Source organism: Castanea sativa, chromosome 11 (genome assembly GCF_040712315.1).
Source record: "Castanea sativa cultivar Marrone di Chiusa Pesio chromosome 11, ASM4071231v1".
NCBI lineage: Eukaryota > Viridiplantae > Streptophyta > Magnoliopsida > Fagales > Fagaceae > Castanea > Castanea sativa.
Genome location: NC_134023.1, coordinates 57,425,047 through 57,444,380, shown reverse-complemented (window position 1 = coordinate 57,444,380; position 19,334 = coordinate 57,425,047). Strand labels below are relative to the sequence as shown.

The 19,334-nt window shown below is 36.5% G+C and overlaps 1 pseudogene; it reads right to left on the bottom strand.

Moving 5' to 3' along the window:
• Positions 1 to 8,569: 8,569 nt before the first annotated feature.
• LOC142616779 (putative disease resistance protein RGA1) lies at positions 8,570 to 16,007 on the bottom strand (annotated as a pseudogene).
• Positions 16,008 to 19,334: the final 3,327 nt, after the last annotated feature.

Genomic DNA, 19,334 nt, shown 5'->3' with positions numbered 1-19,334 from the left:
TAGTACAGTCACATGTGATGTTGGTATTACGAAATGTGAGGCTGGTACTATAAAATGTGATAAAAAAAAAATAAGGGAACCATCAAATATAACAAAAAAAAATAGTCACAAGTAATGTTGGTACTGCGCAATGTCAGAATGATACCATAAAATGTGAGAAAAAAAAAAGGAAACCACCGAATGTGACAAAAGTGCAGTCACGTGTGATGTTGGTACTGCGCAATGTGAGAATGATACCATAAAATGTGAGAAAAAAATAACGGAACCATCGAATGTGACAAAAGTACAATCACATGTGATGTTAGTACTGCATAATGTGAGGATGTTACTATAAAATGTGAGAAAAAAAATAAGGGAACCATCGAATGTGACAAAAGTACACTCAAATATGATGTTAGTACTGCACAATGTGAGGATGGTACCATAAAATGTGAGAAAAAAATAAGAGAACCACCGAATGTAACAAAAGTACAGTCACATGTAATGTTGGTACTGCGCAATGTGAGGATGGTATTATAAAATGTGAGGAAAAAAAAAAAGGGAACCATCGAATGTGACAAAAGTACAGTCACATGTGATGTTGGTACTGCGCAATGTGAAGATAGTACCATCAAATGTGAGAAAAAAATAAAGGAACCATCGAATGTGACAAAAATACAGTCATATGTGATATTGATACTACATAATGTGAGGATGGTACCATCAAATGTGAGAAAAAATAAAGGAACCATCGAATGTGACAAAAGTATAATCACATGTGATGATGGTACTACGCAACGTGAGGATGGTACCATCAAATGTGAGAAAAAATAAAGGAACCATTGAATGTGACAAAAGTATAATCACATGTGATGATGGTACTACGCAATGTGAGGATGGTACCATCAAATGTGAGAAAAAAAAAAGGAACCATCGAATGTGACAAAAGTACAGTCACATGTGATGTTGGTACTGCACAATGTGAGGATGGTACTATCAAATGTGAGAAAAAATAAGGGAACTATCGAATGTGACAAAAGTACAGTTACATGTGATATTAGTACTACACAATATGAGAATGATACCATCAAATGTGATATTTTGGTAACCTGGTATAGCAAGTTGACTACTAATAAGTACCATACCCAAAAAAAAAAGGGGTACGCTAGAATTACCCCCTTAACAAAAGCCAAAAAAGAAAGAAAATTATAAAAATATATACTTTAAAATTTTATATATAATTTTTTTTCTCTCTAAAAAGGTTGGTTGGAGTTGGTTTATATCCGATATTGGGTCACTGAATTTGGGGCCTTATGGGCCGACACTGACTGATTCGAGCTCAGATATTGGGCCAGGCCGGACCATCGATTAACCGTGGTGCTCTACCTGTACTGTATGAGTATGAGTAATGCTATTCTTTCTCTCTAGCTCTCTTCCATTCCTTCTGTCGATTCCAGATTGGAGCGTTCATTGCTTTCTTTGAGGTTTTGCTTGAAATTCTTCGTACAAATCAACATGGTAAGCCTTCTTATGTTGTTCCGTCGATTCCAGTTGAAATTGCATACAACTATTTTTTTTTTCTTCCCTTAAATTGTTTTTGGTTTACCATTTGATTTTTATTATTTTCCCAAATTTCATACATGGGTACGGCATAGTTGTTAACAATTTGTAAAATTTTCATCACTGTATTGCTTAAGAGTTCCATTAATCTCCACCCATTTGTTTAAAATTGTTTGTTAGATGTAAACTCTGATTTCTATGTTTATCTTTGCTTTATTTACTTTTTTTTAAAAAGCCTAACCAATATCCTTTGTGGAATGCTAAAGTTGCCCAATTTAACTATCATTACCCGGGTTGAGGTTTTGAGTGTTAACACTCAAAACCTTGTGATAAAGTTAATTGTGTAAACATTAAAACCTTCTGGGGGGGTTTTGAGTGTAACAGAAGACCCCCCTGTGGTACTGTTTTATACGCGGGTTAAGTGTTCAACTCAAAACTCTGAGCGGCTTTCGTGTTGTTTAGGGAAACCAAATAGGGGTTATTATGGTATTAATGTTAGTATCATGGCATGTGTTGTTTATTATTCTCAGAAAGTGTTCAGGAAGTTATAAAACCTCAGGTATTTCACACATCATATATCAACATGTATCAGCTTTGTTTCCTTTTTTGTTTGGTGTGATTATGGTTGTTTAAACAAACATTGATTATCCCTTCGTTGTGCTGTTCATTTTAATTTTGTTTAGTATATGGGAGGCTGTAAGTTCAAGACCCACCGGGTTCATGCATAACTCACCCAGAAAAAAAAAATATATTTATGTTGTTATTTGTAAAATAAATTGAATGATATAATGGCATTTGAGAGAGATCTATGATTTGAAAGGGCAATGTATCTTCGGTGGATACGGTTTTGGATAGAATTAATTTAGAAGTTTTACCTTTATGTCTTGTAGTTTCTCTACTCTCTAACTTCAAATGATTGTTTTAATGGCCTTTGTCTTATTTGGCTCTCAATTTACAAGGTAAGCCTTCAGCTCTACCTTAGTTAATTTGAGCATTTGGAGTGCGTGAAAAAGTTGGTGTGTGAAAACCTTCTTACAAGCATTACTTAAAAAAGAAAAAAAGAAAGTAAAAAAAAAGGAACAAATAAAAAGCTCAAACCTTTATATAGGAGTTATTTTCTTGTGTCTCCCAAATGAAATTACCCATGTTTCAACTGTGATCAATGCTTGATCCTTGGAGTGATTTCTGATCATATGTCTTTAACATATTTACTGTCAATGACTTACTCCACAAGGACTCCCTCTCCAAAACCATACCTCCGTAGCCATTTGGGCAGTAGAGCACCATTAAAACATAGCATACTTGATACTTCTGATACCTAAGCCCCCTTGTTGTATTGGCTTACACAGTGTAGACCAATTAACCAGGTGGAATTTGTGTTCTCCATTATGATCCCCCCAATCTTTTCTAGCTTGTTAGCAATACTGACTGGTAGTGGAAAGAGAGACAGGAAATAAGTAGGGAGGCTTGAAATTGTACTTTTTATTAAGGTGAGGCAACCACCTTATGAAAGATAAATTTTCTTCCAACCCGCCAACCTCTTCTCCATTTTCTAAATAATCCCATCCCAGATTCTACAAGATTTGTAAGGAGCACCAAGATGAAGACCCAGATACTTCATAGGAAGAGTGGAAATCTGAAATCCTACAACCCAAAGTACCAGTCAGAATTTCCATATAGGAACCATCTCAGACTTCAGCCAAATTAATGGGAAGTCCAGGGTATCATCTGCAAACAGCAGATGTAAAATATCCATAGCATCCGCACCAGTTGATGAAACCAAAAAACCATCAATTGACAACCCTCCTTTGCGTTTAACATTAGTCTACTAAATGCCTCCATTACCAAAACAAACAGCAAAGGTGAAAGAGGATCCCCTTGCCGCAGACCACGAGTACAAGGAAAGAATCCTTTAAGAGTACCATTAATAATGAATTAATGATAAAGAATCCTTCAATGGACACAGTGTCACTCCATTGGCAATAATTTACCAAGCCAAATTCTTTATGTCCTTTTCTGGTCTCCAAGACGACAAACTTGTGGCAGATCTGCTTGTATTAATTATTTCTTTGTAGTTATTCCTTTTATTCACTCCATGTAGTAGGAAAGCACTTTTCTAATAAAATTTATTACTTATTAGCAATAAGATATGCTTGTATTGATTCTATTATTTACATTTTTGGGTACTTCTTTAGGTTCCTTTTAAATGTTCTTTTGTAAAAAAAATTTTCTTTTTTTCATATTTGATTGTTGAAAAGATGCAGATGTTAAAAATATAAGAAATAAACCAATGTTTGCTTGTATATTTGATTTAGGAAATATTTGCAATTTGGTGATCTGATTGCTTGCCGCTTGCACACTTTGAGACTAGTTTTATGTTCAGATTAATTTTGAAACTAACATAAAAACTGAGAGACTTCAATTTTCTAGAAATTAAATTAGGTTAATATGCTGTGTTCATCGTGTTTAAACTATGTTGCTGGGGATTTGTTTCTTAACCTTTGGTTAACAGAGCAAAACAACCCACAAAAAAAGAGCAATTTTCTCCAAAGGCGGGGCATGTATAGTATTTTTCCTATCGTAGTTTACTTCTATTATTAACTAAATTTTGTGTGCGATTGATATAAGTTTTATATTGTGCAGTCATCTGCAGTACAGTTGGGAGCAAATAATGCAGTATGGGCAATCGATTGATGACAGTGAAACTATCAGGTTCATATTCCTCGTCTTCTTGGTCTGTACAAGTTTCTTCTTACTAAATGTTAATCACATCATAGCATATGACAGTCTATAGCGGGGCTTCATATTCTCACTGCAATTGCATTTCCAAAGCCATTTCAAAGATTGCAAGATATATAACGCCCCCAAGATAATGGTTCTTTGAACAGTCTATAATAAAAGTATTTACATCGTTCCAGGTTTCGAAAGTTGAAATTAGCCTATTTATGCTTTCTTAATGAAATTAGCCCACGTGATCTAGAACGTTATGGATAAGTTTCACCAACGGTTTAGGCTTCAAGTTAATCCAGCCAAGTGCAATATTTTTTACATGTAGAACAATATGTTAGAGTTTTGAGATACAATCATGCTCCCAATAAGATATTTAGGAGCACCTTGGACAATTGGACGAGTACTTGATGAATGTAGAACTCTAAATGAGAAAATTTCAAAAAGAATTAGTCCTTTTGACTGTCTTGAATATCCGCAGCTTTTGAAGCATCTCTTTACTTTTAATTCTTTTTGGCCGCTGTCCATATTGTATTGAAGCACATAAAAATAAATCGTTAACCTCTTCTAAGCACAACCACTCTAATTGTGAGAGGGGAAAGTAGCTTAGGGAGGAAGTTGATGTTATTACTCCCATTTTCATTGTTTGCTTCAATACCTTCAAGTTAGCTCCATCCAATTGTAGCCCTTCCTTGAGAAACATATGTTAAATTTTATTTTATTTATTTATTTATTTTTTCCATTGGGCAAGGGCAAAACCTTGAAGATTACAGCCAACTCAAAGAGAAATCACTTTCTTTTGCAAGAGACTTCTTTGTTGCAAAACCTAATTCAAATGTTAAATGGATAAATCTCAAAAACCTTTCTTTTTACTCGGGGGAAATTAAAGAAACTTTCCTTTTTACTCAAAATATGCTAAAAATCCACAACCACAAGGTGATGATTAACATGGCTTGCATTCTTAAAGCTACTAAGGCCAAAGTAGGCAGATATATCACTCATGCAATGCCTTCTTTCTTCCATTCTAGTGAAGTAGGAAGTAAATGCAATAGCGATAATACTGGTTCATTATTAAGGGTCCTAGTCCATCAAAGATGAGTGAGCCAGATCAATATCACGTTGTAATACTTCGTACAAACTACAGAGGCATATAACAATAACAAAGCTACTACTAGTTGATATAGCAAAGCTACAAAGCTACAATGGCAGAAACGTATTCTTGGCTCAAGAGACTATAGAATTATAACAAAACCTCTTTGATCCCAAGATGTGCAATTGAAATATCCTCAAAAATGAAGGCACATGACAAACTATAATGGGTCTGGGGAATTAAACACTCATTGCTAGGGGTGTTCACCAAACCGCAAAAATCGTAAAAACCGCATCAAAATTTCCCACAAAATGGCATAACCGCACCGCACCGCAAGTAACAATGCACCGCACCACACCGCATGATGTAGTGCAGTTTGCGGTTTTATAATAAGAAAATCGTATAAACTGTACCGCACCCTCTCTATATATTAATATATTTATTTTTAACGTTAAGTATATTATTAATAGTTTAATAATCCTAGTTTTCAAAAAATAAAAGTTTGATAGTTTTAGTAAGTGTTGACTAGAAAAATCAACCAAAAATAAAGAAAAACTAGCTCAATAATTTAAAACTTGGCCCAAAAAAAAGAGAAAAATTAATTTTGGGCTGGGTAGGAAAAACCCAAAATTTGAAAAATATACCAATTTCAAACCGCATCTTATACATAGTACCGCACATGTGACCGCAAAAAAGAGGTGCGGTGCGGTTATGGTTTTAACTAAACTCTAAACCGCACCTCACATGTGATCGCAAAAATAAGGTGCGGTGCAGTTATGGTTTTAGCTAAACCGCATCGCAAAGTACGGTGCTAAAAATGGCCCAAAACTGCACTGCGCCGCACCGCACCGCGAACACCCCTACTCATTGCAATTGGTATTCCTGAATCCTTTTCAAAGATTGATGGTAGAGTGAATAGCTTCCCATCGAATTATTGTTGCCTTAATTACTTAATGGTTTTTTGAGTAGCTAATTTGAAAGGATTAAAATGGACTAAAGAAGGGCAATCAAGTCCCTATTCTTGTTTATGCAAGTAATGGAAGTATTTAAATTGTTCTGGGTGTTTAATGCTGAATTTATCCTGTTATGCTCTGTTAATAACTATAATGTAGTTCATAGCTGCTAATTCTGAACCATGTTTTGGCCAAGGTTTACTTGTGGTCCATGTTTCAAGCTAATCTGAGTCAAACATGATAACCTCTCAATCAGATTATTTAGAAGTCCCTCGGATCATTGAAAGATCACTTGAAGAATGTAAAGCATTGATTGGGAAATTTTAAAAACTAATTCTATCAGTAACATTTGTCCGTATGGTATTGTAACAAATTAGTTAGAAATAATCATAGAGCGAATCGATTCTATGCGTGTTCCAGCATTATCAAGTCAAAAGAGATACTTTAACAGCATTTTGGCATACGTACATAAGGTATAACTAAGAAGCACCCCTATTATAAGCAAATCCAGATAGCAAAAAAAAGAACCCAATAAAATTGATAAACACCCAAAACATTACTCAAAGCTGGACACCCAAATCATTAAATTGAAAGAAGAAATGAAATGTTTGATAAGTCGACTGTGCAGCACACTACACATGTGCTAAACATTCCTGATGAAATGAATGAATACATCTGTTAAAATGTCCTCATTTCCTTGGTGCAGCCTTAATTGGAAGATGAGTGAGTGAGACTTATTGAAGAAGAAAAATAACCATTCCACATCATTATAATATGACCTTAAGTCCTTAACCATCTTTGATATACTGTGATAGCTCAATTAATGGCGAATTGCACATCCTTATAATGGCTAATACTAATTAATATCTTCAACAACTAATAAGAAAGGATTTAGAGAAACATGTTTTCTTCAGATCAAGAGTGAATATACGACGGTGTTTTTGTACAGATCCAATCAAGAAATAGTTTATGAACCCTATCTATCTTTATTTATTTTTAGGAGCTGAATAGCTGGGTTAATGAAAAAAGGGGCCTGGCCCAACCATGTGTGAGAGCAATGGTGCCCAATGGGCTGGTCATTTTGTTTTTTGCGGGTTTTGAAACAGTGGTGATTTGATGGGACCCTCTACATTGCCTTGTTGTACACCCAACTTCTCTCTCTCTTCTTCTTCTTTTTATTTTTAATTTTAATTTTTTTTTATAAAGCTATACGGTTACACCCAAATTTATGCTCTTTCCGTCCCTTTTACCCAAAGAAAAAACTTGCTAATAATTCTTAATTTGAGTAAAAGATACAAATTCAATCCAATCAAACATTGAAGTTGTGAATGTATGAAAAAAAAAGTTAGACATTTTCTTCTGACTTTAAAGAGTCAGTGTTTCACACCAACATGTGAGGAAACAAACAAATATTTTGTTTTAATAAACATATGTTGGGAACTTTTATAACCACCAAAATACCAACATACTAAGCTAAATTCTCTGTAGTATTAGTTGCCCCGTCATGTCCTCCCTTCAAAATTCTACCAAATTTGTTATAAAATTCTGCAATTATTAAGAAGCAACCATATATGTCATATTTCATCAACTCAAGCTTTGATACAACAATACAAATTATTAGAATAAAACAACAAATGAAAGAAAATACATTTTATACTTTTTTATTCTCCTAATAATTTGAAGAAATCGTGCATCTAATTAAATTTTGATGGGAAAACAAAAGTAAAGGGAATTGTTTTTTTTTTTTTAATTATATAAATATATCATTGAGTCCATGACTATACTTGCTTTCAACGTTTAACCATTGAAAAATTATACGCAAGACGGTAAACCCTAATCAAGAAATTTTAAAAAACAATTAGTTTGTCAAGATTATCCACATTAAATGTACAGTAGCACATTGAACTAGAAACAGGGCCAGGCCGATGACATCGATTCAATCCTATGCATATTAATTCTCAAATCAAAAAAAGATAATTAAACCAAATTGAAATTTGAAAATTTGCACTTTTATGCTTGGCGCCATGCAACCCTAACTGGACTAGTTCTGCCTCTAAAGTTAGACACATGAACACAAAGCACATAACTTATTTAATACAAATTAGCAATATTTTGCAAATTCCATTTGTATTAACCGGAAACAGGAAACGTCATTGGTAATACTATGTTTCATTAGATGGAAAATTTCACAAGCAAACACACTAAATTTAAATAAGAAAAAAAGAAATAGAATTAAAAGTCAAAATATAACGTAACTATATTAAAAAAAAATAGAAATAGAAAACTCAAAATAGCATTCAGCTTCTCCATCATCCCACTTTTCATTCCACCATAATTCCAGGTCTTGAAGATGTTGTTTCTGCTTCATATTTGTGGCTTTACATTCCAACATGTCTTCTTCTCCATGTCCCAAATCGCCAATAACTAGACTTCCTCCCAAATTGCTCAGCTCCTTCAATTCGCTCAGCCCACCACCAGACCTAGCCTTTAAACCCTCTTGCCTCACGACAAACTTTGCTAGTATCTCAAGAGAAGTAAGATGCCCAAGTCCAAGGGGCATATGCGTCAATTTGTAGCAATAACTAAATTCTAAATGCCTGAGATTGACCAAATTCTTAAGGCGCCGCGGTAATTCTTTAAGTGAATCACAAGAATAAAGTTTCAGTGTCTGCAAATTTAGCAACTTGGTAATGGAATTAGGGAGAACTACAATATGTTCATTTTTAGAAAGATCAAGATATCTTAAATGACTCAATTTTCCAATTGAGTGGGGCACTACATGTAGCCCTAAACAACTCAAATCTAATGTGCGTAAATAATTGAGATTTGAAATAAGTGCATCACAAGTTAAGTTACCGAACTTTTCCCCTACCCTAGCTGCAAGGATTGTTCGCATCTTCCTTTTATTAGCCACAGGGATTGAAAATTGACTCCATGAATCCACTAGATCAAATGATACATGATGAACTTTTTCAATCACATTTTCCCCACTTGAATTTAATATGGCACTTTTCGTTGCAAACACAAGAATTGCAAGATCATGCATGAGATCATCCATCTTACATGATTCTATATTGCCCAAATCATAATTTTCTACATCGATCTTGAAAGAACGACCTGCAAAGTAATTCCATAAAATATTTTTTACCGTTATCCAAAAAACGTTGCCTTGGACCTTCCAACACAATAAAGTCTTGCGCTATTCAAAGATCAATAAGTTTATTTACATAAATCTTATAATCTTTTAGAAATAATCTACAATAAGCAAAGCATTGCTTCAAATGTGATGGAAGGTGATCATAACTCAACTTAAGAGTTAAAGAAATGTCATTTTCTTGTTGAGCTATTTTTGAGAGTTCATCATCCAAAAAAGATTGCCACTCAATTTTAGTGGTTTTATCATACAATAAGCTCCCTATTGTTCTTATAGCGAGAGGCACCCCAAAACACTTTCCAACTATCTGTTTTCCTAAGGTTACTAAGGTTTGGTTTACTGGTTCTTTACCTTCTTTAAATGCCATTTTTACAAACAACGACCAAGCCTTTTTTGGATCTAAGCCTTTAAGCTCATAAGGTGTAGTTGTACCTGTTATTTTCGCTACCTTTATCGAGCGAGTAGTAACCACTATCTTACTTCCCCTTGCACCCCCCAAATAAATTTTTTAAAGGAATCAATTTATTTTTGTCCTCATTCCACAAATCATCCAAGACAACAAAGTATTTTTTTCCATTAAGTTTTTCTTGAAGGTGATTTTGTAAAATCTCAAGGCTTTCTTCATGGTTCCTCTTTGTCAACTGTTCTACAATTTCTTTAACAATCCGTTGTACATCAAAGATATCAGAGATACAAACCCAAAGTTTTGTCCCAAATTTTGTTGGAACATCTTCATCATTGTATACCAGTTGAGCTAGTGTTGTCTTGCCCAATCCTCCGATACCAACTATTGGAATGATAGAAATATTCTCTTTAACACTGTCATCATAATATCTTCCTTATCATTCTCTCTCCCAATAACTTCATCTTTGAGTACAAAAGAATAAGTTTCTCTGCCCTTATTCATGATCTGTGGCTCAACCAAGCTTTGACTAAACTGAAAAGCCTCCTTATCTTTTGCAACGGCATTTAGTCTCTCCCTAATTGCTTTTATTTCATGACCTGTAACTCCTTTGTCATTTTGTTTCCAGACATCACTTTTTGGCGCAAAACTTGGGTGGAGAACTCATCCAGCAAGTCATCAGCATCATGGAGGACATCTTTGAGCTTACTGAGCCAGTCTTCGATCTGATGGCTATGAGAACTCTGCTTTTCTGCATCTAGAATCACAGCTTGGATTGTATAGACTGTGTTCCTCAGATATTTGTTAACGTACACTCATATGTGGGCTTGGCCCATTTAGATCACTTACTTGTACTGCACACTGTACTACTTGTACTGCACACTGTACTACTTGTACTGCACTCATATTTACTTGTACAACACTCATATGCCTTCTATATAAAGGCACTCATGTATATTATTTTACTTGAGAAATACAATACTATTCAATTCAGTATTTTTAACATGGTATCAGAGCCACTGCTCTGACATTTTCTTCGCAGTCTTGTCTTTATTGGTGTAACTCCATTCTTCATATTGCTTCCGTTGTCACAACAACTGCCACAGTCTTTCACCGATGAACCTTCGAGTCTTCCAGACATCGTCCTCAGGTTCCGGACCTGTAGCAGCCGCCGTTGGGGAGTTTGAACACTGCAAAGACCACTGCCTTTTTCGGCACCGCTGTGAATATTGCTCCAAAAAATTTTCTGAAGGTACCACGAAGATCGTCTTGCTCCGATCTGCCTGCTCGTGAAAACCTTATAGTCATCGGAGTCTCCACGCGCCCTCACGCGCCGCCCAAAGGTTCTGCCCTGAAGGTCACGCGCCCACGCGCCTCCACGCGCCGAAACCGAGCCGCCACACGCCAGATTCGTCCTGCTGACGTCAGCCCTAGCCACGTCATCTGCCACGTCAGCCTGCCACGTCATCGCTGACGTCACCTTCCAGCGCGCTGCTGACGTCACCTCTGACCGTTGACCGTTGACTTGGACCGTTGACCGTTGACTTTTTCTGGAGTTGACTTTTTCAGGCCAGGTTCTCCTTACTCAGTTTTTCACGTAGATTTCATTTTTGCAGTCTGTTTTTGCATATTGTGTCTCTAAATGGATAAAAAGGATGTTTTTCTTCCTCTTCCCATCAATACTGTATTGGAGGGGACTAGGAATTACTTATCTTGGTCTCAAGCTATGCGCAGTTTCCTTAAGGGTCGCATGCTCTGGCATTATTGCACTAGTGCAATCACTATTCCTGTGAAGGGGGCAAGTGAAGAAGATGCAGCTTTTCTCAATCGCATGATTGAATGGGATAGTCACAATCACATGATCCTCACATGGATTCGAAATACTTCCATTCCCTCCATCTCCAATTTGCTGAGCAGCTTTGATGATGCGAAATCAGCATGGGATATGTTGGCCAAAAGATACTCTACCACTCACGGATCCATGAAATATCAGTTAGTGGTTGAATTGCATCAACTCAGGCAAGAACCGGGGCAGTCCATCAATGACTACTATGATCAGCTTCGCTTCATTTGGGACCAAATTGACCTTTCTGATCCAACTTGGGCATGCTCAAAAGATGCCCAACAATATGCTGCTATTAGAGATGAATTTCGTCTCTATAAGTTCCTGATGTCACTCCACAAGGACTATGAGCCCATTCGAGGTCAGCTTCTGAATCGTTGTCCTCCTCCCTCTCTTGATACTGCTGTGAATGAGTTAGTCAGAGAAGAAGCTCGCCTTGCAACTCTTCGAGCCCAGGATAAGTTTAATGTTCTGGCCCTTACTCCTTCTATAGAGCAACCTCAGCACTCAGGTGATTCTTCTGGCTCCAGCAATCGTCGCAGACAGACCAATAAAAAGTTCTGCAACTATTGCAAGCGCCCTGGCCACACTATTGAGACTTGTTACCGTCACAACAAATCTACTGCTGCAGTTGCTAACACTGAGTCTACTCCGCCAATGCCTCCCATTTCAGCTGAGTCCCAGTCTTCTGGATCCACTATCAACCTCTCACCCACTGACCTACAGGAGATCATAGCTCAAGCTGTTCGTATGGCTGGTAATGCATCTCTTTCCACTGCTCTCTCAGTTTTACCCGGTAAGTCTCAAACTTGGCTTTTTGATTCTGCCTGTTGCAATCACATGACACCTCACTCGTCCTTATTCTCTAAACTTGACCCTGCTCCACATCCCCTCAATATTCACATAGCTGATGGTTCCACCATGCATGGGAATAGTCTTGGTTTTGTTTCAACCTCTAACCTCTCTGTTCCTGGGGTCTACCATGTTCCCGACCTATCCTATAATTTGTGTTCTGTGGGACAATTAGCTGAACTAGGTTATCGCCTTATTTTTTACTATTCTAGGTGTATTGTGCAGGATCCGAGGACGGAGCAAGAGCTTGGGACCAGTCCTAGAGTTGGGCGTATGTTTCCAGTGGATAATCTTCATCTTCCACCTGTTGCTCCGGTGTCTGTTGCTGCTGCTGCTGCTGCTGCAGTGTCTTCCCTACCTTCTCTCTCACTTTGGCACTCTCGTCTTGGTCATGCACCCTCTTCTCGGGTACAACAGTTAGCTTCTAAGGGTCTGTTAGGTTCTGTGTCCAAAGACAATTTTGATTGTACTTCATGCCAGTTAGGAAAACAGCCAGCTTTACCTTTTAATAATAGTGATTCAATTTCTAATAGTATTTTTGAGTTAATTCATTCTGATGTTTGGGGACCTTCTCCTGTTGCTAGTATTGGTGGATCTCGATATTTTGTTGTTTTCATCGATGATTATTCTCGTTACAGTTGGATATTTCCTATGAAATCTCGTTCTGAAATTTTGCCAATATACAGTAACTTTGCAAAAATGGTTGAAACCCAATTGTCCAAAAGAATCAAAATATTTCGTTCTGATAATGCTCTTGAATACACTCAATATGCTTTTCAAGCTCTGTTACACTCCTATGGCACTGTACATCATCTAACTTGTCCAGGTACCTCTCAGCAAAATGGTCGAGCTGAACGTAAACTTCGTCATATTCTTGACACTGTTCGTACTCTTCTTCTTTCTGCCAAGGTTCCTCCTCCATTCTGGGGTGAAACTGCTCTTCATGCTGTTCACACCATTAACCGCATTCCAAGCACTGTCATCCATAATCAAACTCCGTATGAGCGCCTCTTTGGGTCACCCCCTGACTATCATCACCTTCGCTCTTTTGGATCTGCTTGTTTCGTTCTTCTTCAGTTTCATGAGCACAACAAACTTGAGCCTCGATCTAGACTCTGCTGTTTCCTTGGTTATGGCGAAACACAAAAAGGGTATCGCTGTTATGATCCTGTCTCTCATCGCCTTCGTGTTTCTCGTAATGTTGTCTTCTGGGAACACTGCTTGTTTGTTGAACTCTCTCATTTTCGTTCTTCCCTCACTACCTCATCTGTACTTGAAGTTTTTCCAGAGGAGTCTCATGTTCCTTCTCCAACTCCAATTGATCCTCCTTTAGACTTCTCTATACAAACACCCGATCCTTTTAATGTCTCTTCTGGCCAGGTCGAAGATGAGCAGATTGATGACGAGCTATCCCAACTCGAGCCTGGGTCCCCCGCTCCTGCTCAGCCTGAAGATCCTCCACAAGACCTTCCACCTCCACAAGACATTCCACCTCGTCACTCAACCCGGGTAAGATCCATTCCTACACATTTACTTGATTATCATTGTTACACTGCATTTGCTACACTCCACGAGCCTCAAACCTATCGTGAGGCCTCCACTGACCCTTTATGGCAGGTTGCAATGAAAGATGAAATTGATGCATTAACCAAAAACCATACTTGGGACTTAGTTCCTCTCCCTCCTAGACAGTCTGTTGTTGGTTGTAAGTGGATCTACAAGATTAAGACTCGCTCAGATGGGTCCATTGAGCGCTATAAGGCTCGCCTTGTTGCAAAAGGTTTTACACAGGAGTATGGGATTGATTATGAAGAGACCTTTGCACCAATTTCCCGCATCTCATCTGTTCGTGCCCTCCTGGCTATTGCTGCTGCTAGAAAATGAGATCTTTTTCAGATGGATGTGAAAAATGCATTCCTTAATGGGGACTTGAGTGAAGAAGTTTACATGCAACCTCCTCCAGGTCTCTCCATTGACTCCAACAAGGTTTGCCGCCTTCGCCGAGCATTGTATGGTCTTAAACAAGCTCCTCGAGCCTAGTTTGCAAAATTTAGCTCTACTATTTTTCGCTTGGGTTACACTGCCAGTCCTTATGATGCTGCCTTATTTCTTCGTCGTACTGATAAAGACACCATTCTACTTCTCCTCTATGTGGATGATATGATCATAACTGGTGATGACCTTAGTGGCATACAAGAACTCAAGGATTTTCTTAGTCAGCAGTTTGAGATGAAAGATCTTGGATATCTTAGCTATTTCTTGGGGCTTGAAATCACTCGTTCCTCAGATGGTCTTTATATTGCTCAAGCCAAGTATGCTTCTGATCTTTTGTCTCGTGCTGGACTCACTGACAGCAAAACTGTTGACACCCCAGTTGAGCTTAATGCGCATCTGACTCCCTCGGGGGGGAAACCATTGTCTAATCCTTCTCTTTACAGACGATTAGTTGGCAGCCTAGTTTATCTCACAGTTACTCGTCCAGACATTTCTTATGTTGTTCATCAGGTCAGCCAGTATTTGTCTGCTCTACGGTCGACTCACTATGCTGCTGTTCTGCGCATTCTTCATTACTTGAAGGGCACTCTCTTCCATGGCCTTTTCTACTCAGCTCAATCTCCTCTTGTACTTCGTGCATTCTCTGATGCTGATTGGGCAGGAGATCCCACTGATCGTAGGTCCACCACTGGCTATTGTTTTCTACTTGACTCTTCCTTGATTTCTTGGCGAAGTAAGAAACAAACCTTTGTGGCCCGCTCCAGTACTGAAGCAGAATATCGTGCTCTTGCTGATACCACATCTGAGCTTCTTTGGTTACGATGGCTTCTTACAGACTTAGGTGTGTCTACATCCTCTGCTACACCTCTTTATTGTGATAATCAGAGTGCCATTCACATTGCTCATAATGATGTCTTCCATGAATGGACTAAACATATTGAGATTGATTGTCATTTTATCCGTTATCATCTTGTTCATGGTGCTCTCAAGTTCTTCTCCGTCTCCTCCTAAGATCAACTTGCAGATATCTTCACCAAGTCCCATCCTAAGGGACGCCTTCGTGATTTGGTTGACAACCTCAAGTTGGTCTCACATCCACCTTGAGTTTGAGGGGGCTGTTAACGTACACTCATATGTGGGTTTGGCCCATTTAGATCACTTACTTGTACTGCACACTGTACTACTTGTACTGCACACTGTACTACTTGTACTGCACTCATATTTACTTGTACTGCACTCATATTTACTTGTACAGCACTCATATGCCTCCTATATAAAGGCACTCATGTATATTATTTTACTTGAGAAATACAATACTATTCAATTCAGTATTTCTAACAATATTCAATGTCAGTTCTGACACCAAAGGCCAGTTTGACCTCTTGGGCAATGAGAGAGCCTAGCACATTAATGACTTTCCCAGCAAGATCGAACAAAGCTCCTTCCGCCATAGTTTCTTTCTTTCAGGAATAGTACGTAGATGGGTTTGTGGAGTAGTGAAAGTGATGAGAGAGATAGCTGTTGTAGACTTGTAGTGTCCAGCTTAAAGCAGCCACGTATACATTTAAGAGAGTAACCCTATACTTGTAATTGTCTTTGAATGGTGGTGGTAGCACGCACATGTGACTAAAAATATCCTGATTTGACTACAAAAAAAAAATATATGGTATTTGCGGCATAGCAACTAAAATGTTGTCACAATAAATCTTTATAAGAGGAAGCTGGAAACCGGCCCAATCTATTTTTTAAATTTAAAGAAGCCCACTAATATAGCAATATCACAATATTGAATAATTTAAGAAGCCCATTATTTTTCCCGCAAACTTTCATTATACATGGTTGAGCTTTTGTATATTGGAGCTTTTTTTTTTCTTTTTCTTTTTTTTTTTAAGTTTTATACAAGCACAACAATATCTATAATGTTCATAAAAAAAACAATATCTATAATAAAAAACAGTGTGCTTTAAAAATTCTTATTTACCCAAAATAATAAATTAACTAGTGAGTAATTCATGTAACACAATATATTTTTATCAAAATATGATTGTTTATCTCTTTTATTTTTGTATGAATATGAAATCTGATAATTATGATAGTTATAATAATTATAAACTTGTGAAGTATCAAAGTCTTATGTGACAACTATTAAAAAGTTAACAAAATGGTAAAGGTAATAATTTTATATATATGATTAGATAATTTTAAAATAAGTTGAAAAAATGCACATAATAGAGTCTCACTTTCAAACTTGTAATAGACTCTCATTTTTATTTTATTTTTTGAGAACTAATAGACTCTTATTTAGAACAAAGGTGTTAGTAATTTTAATGTATTTATGTTGCATTATGAAAGCATGTTGTGTATATGGAACACTTGTGTAACACATCACAAACACAACATATAAAACCCAATTTTATTATTAAAAAAAAAAATTACATGATTAAAATAGTTTTAAATAAATAAGCAAACTGTTTGAAACTAAAAATCTAGAGTTTTATCCTCGTCTATACCAAAAATCTAAACACTATAAAATAAATAAATAAATAAGCAAACTGATTTTATTTTTTATTTTTAAAAAATAGTAATAGGATTTTAATTAAAATTGTAATTTTAAAATTATTAAACTTTGATAATTGATATAGAGAGTTTCACCTAGAACATTATCTTCGTAATTTTCTTATATTTAAAAAGTTTGATATATAGGAAAGCACGTTATAGAAAGCATAACACTTTTTTGAATCGTATGACAATAGCTTATATAAGACCTAACTTTTGATTTATGGTACTCTACTCTATCTATGCCAAATTATTGGTCTTATTAAGAAAATCCAACTTTTTAAGAAAATATTATCTAAGATGGGTTACACACCACATTCTGGAGGACTATTCAAGACACCCTGCCCACTAAGGAAAATTTATGACTGTTGTTGATGATATGCTAAAATGGGTTGTGTAGCTGTGTGCAAGACAATGAAACGGTCCTTCCCACCTTGTGGCAATGGGAGCATAGGTGGTTGGCGTCCAATAAGTATACAGAAGATATGCCAAAATACCCATAAATTTTTTAGAATGGTCTTTGAAAATGAGGTTGGGAACCGCAGCAAAGAAGAGTTGGAGAAGTTTGTTGTTCTTGCATGGCCAGCTTTGGTACCATTGAAACACACGTACACATATGTGCGGTTAGTGAAGTGCAAACATCGATCATTATACAGGATGCAACCAAATTCTATGAGGATTACAAAGCTCATACCTCGAAGACAACCTTCATGCATATAGTGATTCTCAATAGCAAAGAAAATGGGTTCCAATGCAGTCTGACTGGTACAAGATTAATTTTGACAAAATTGTGTACTTTGGAAAGATCTATTAACCCAAATTTTGATTTCTATTGTTATGTCTCATGTCTTATAATTTTATGGGATAAAATGCAAACGATGCCTTTATCAAATATATATAGGTAGATAGATAGCAAGAAACATCATTGCATTATTGGCAAGATGTTTCACTAGATGGAACATGTAAGAGCTCATTAAATTTGAAAAACAAGTACCAAAAACATAATTAAAATGATTGATTTGCTTAAATATCTTAGAATATTTTCCAATTTATTTACTAATTTAACATTCCCACAATGGGAAAAAAAAAAAAACTCAAAACATTAATTGGCAACGGCATACAAGTACAAAGATCACTCTACTTATAATCGTAAAAGCAACCCAATAAGACCGAAATAGACCGAGCAGGACCAAATTGGACCGAATATATGAGGCACCGTTTTACCTTCTTCATATCTATGACACAACTTATTTATTCTTTCTTCATTTTCTTCTGATTTGCAATATTTTAGGATGACATCAATGAAAAAACGTTAACTAAAAAGTATATTTCTTGTACCGCATGGTTCTTAGATTTCAATGCCGTAGTAGGGTCGGAAGCATTGCAAATATATATGACCATTAGATTAAGGGGATGGATTTGGCTTAATGGCTACAAAACTCGACATAAAAAACATCAAATTTAGCTAAATCTTATGGGGCTTGATATCTACCAAACAGACTCACTCACATAATAAGGGTCTCCATTTTTTGAATTGTAAGAGATGTTAAGGCATGTCCTTGTGGGAAAGATAATGAACACAACACATAGACCGCTAAAATTTTGCAGCAGATGCATGGGTTATGGCAAAAATGTTAAGAAGGATGAAAGTTTTCAACTCATTTGGAAATGCTTTGGGTGAGGGTAGATTATCAAATACAACAGATTATTGTACTGAACTTACAATAGTCTACCATGACACCTTTGAAAAGTTATAAAATGAACGGAAATTTTCAAAACTTTTTTTATAAATGGCAAAACCTTCGTTACTAGTCATTATGTCATTAGTCCAAATCAAGCAGCCTTTATTTAGAGGGGAATTGGAAAAGGGTAGTCATATGCTTCCTGCAATTGTATTTCCAAAGCCATTTCAAAGAGCGATTGCAGGGTCAACAATGTCCCCAAGATGTACTGTTTACTTCAATGTTTCTTTGAACTGCTGCTTCTAAGGGATTCATAAACTATGACAAGGGGATGAATCTTTTCTTGCTATATAGAATGTTTTGGATAAGTTTTACCTATGGTCTAGGCTTCAAGTTAATCCAGCCAAAAGCAACATATTTTACATGCAGGAAAACACGGTAGCATTTTGTACTAGAACCATGCTCCTAAGAAGATATTTGATAATAGGAAGATTACTTGTAGAATGCAGAACTCTAGTTGAAAAAATTTCTTAAAAATAA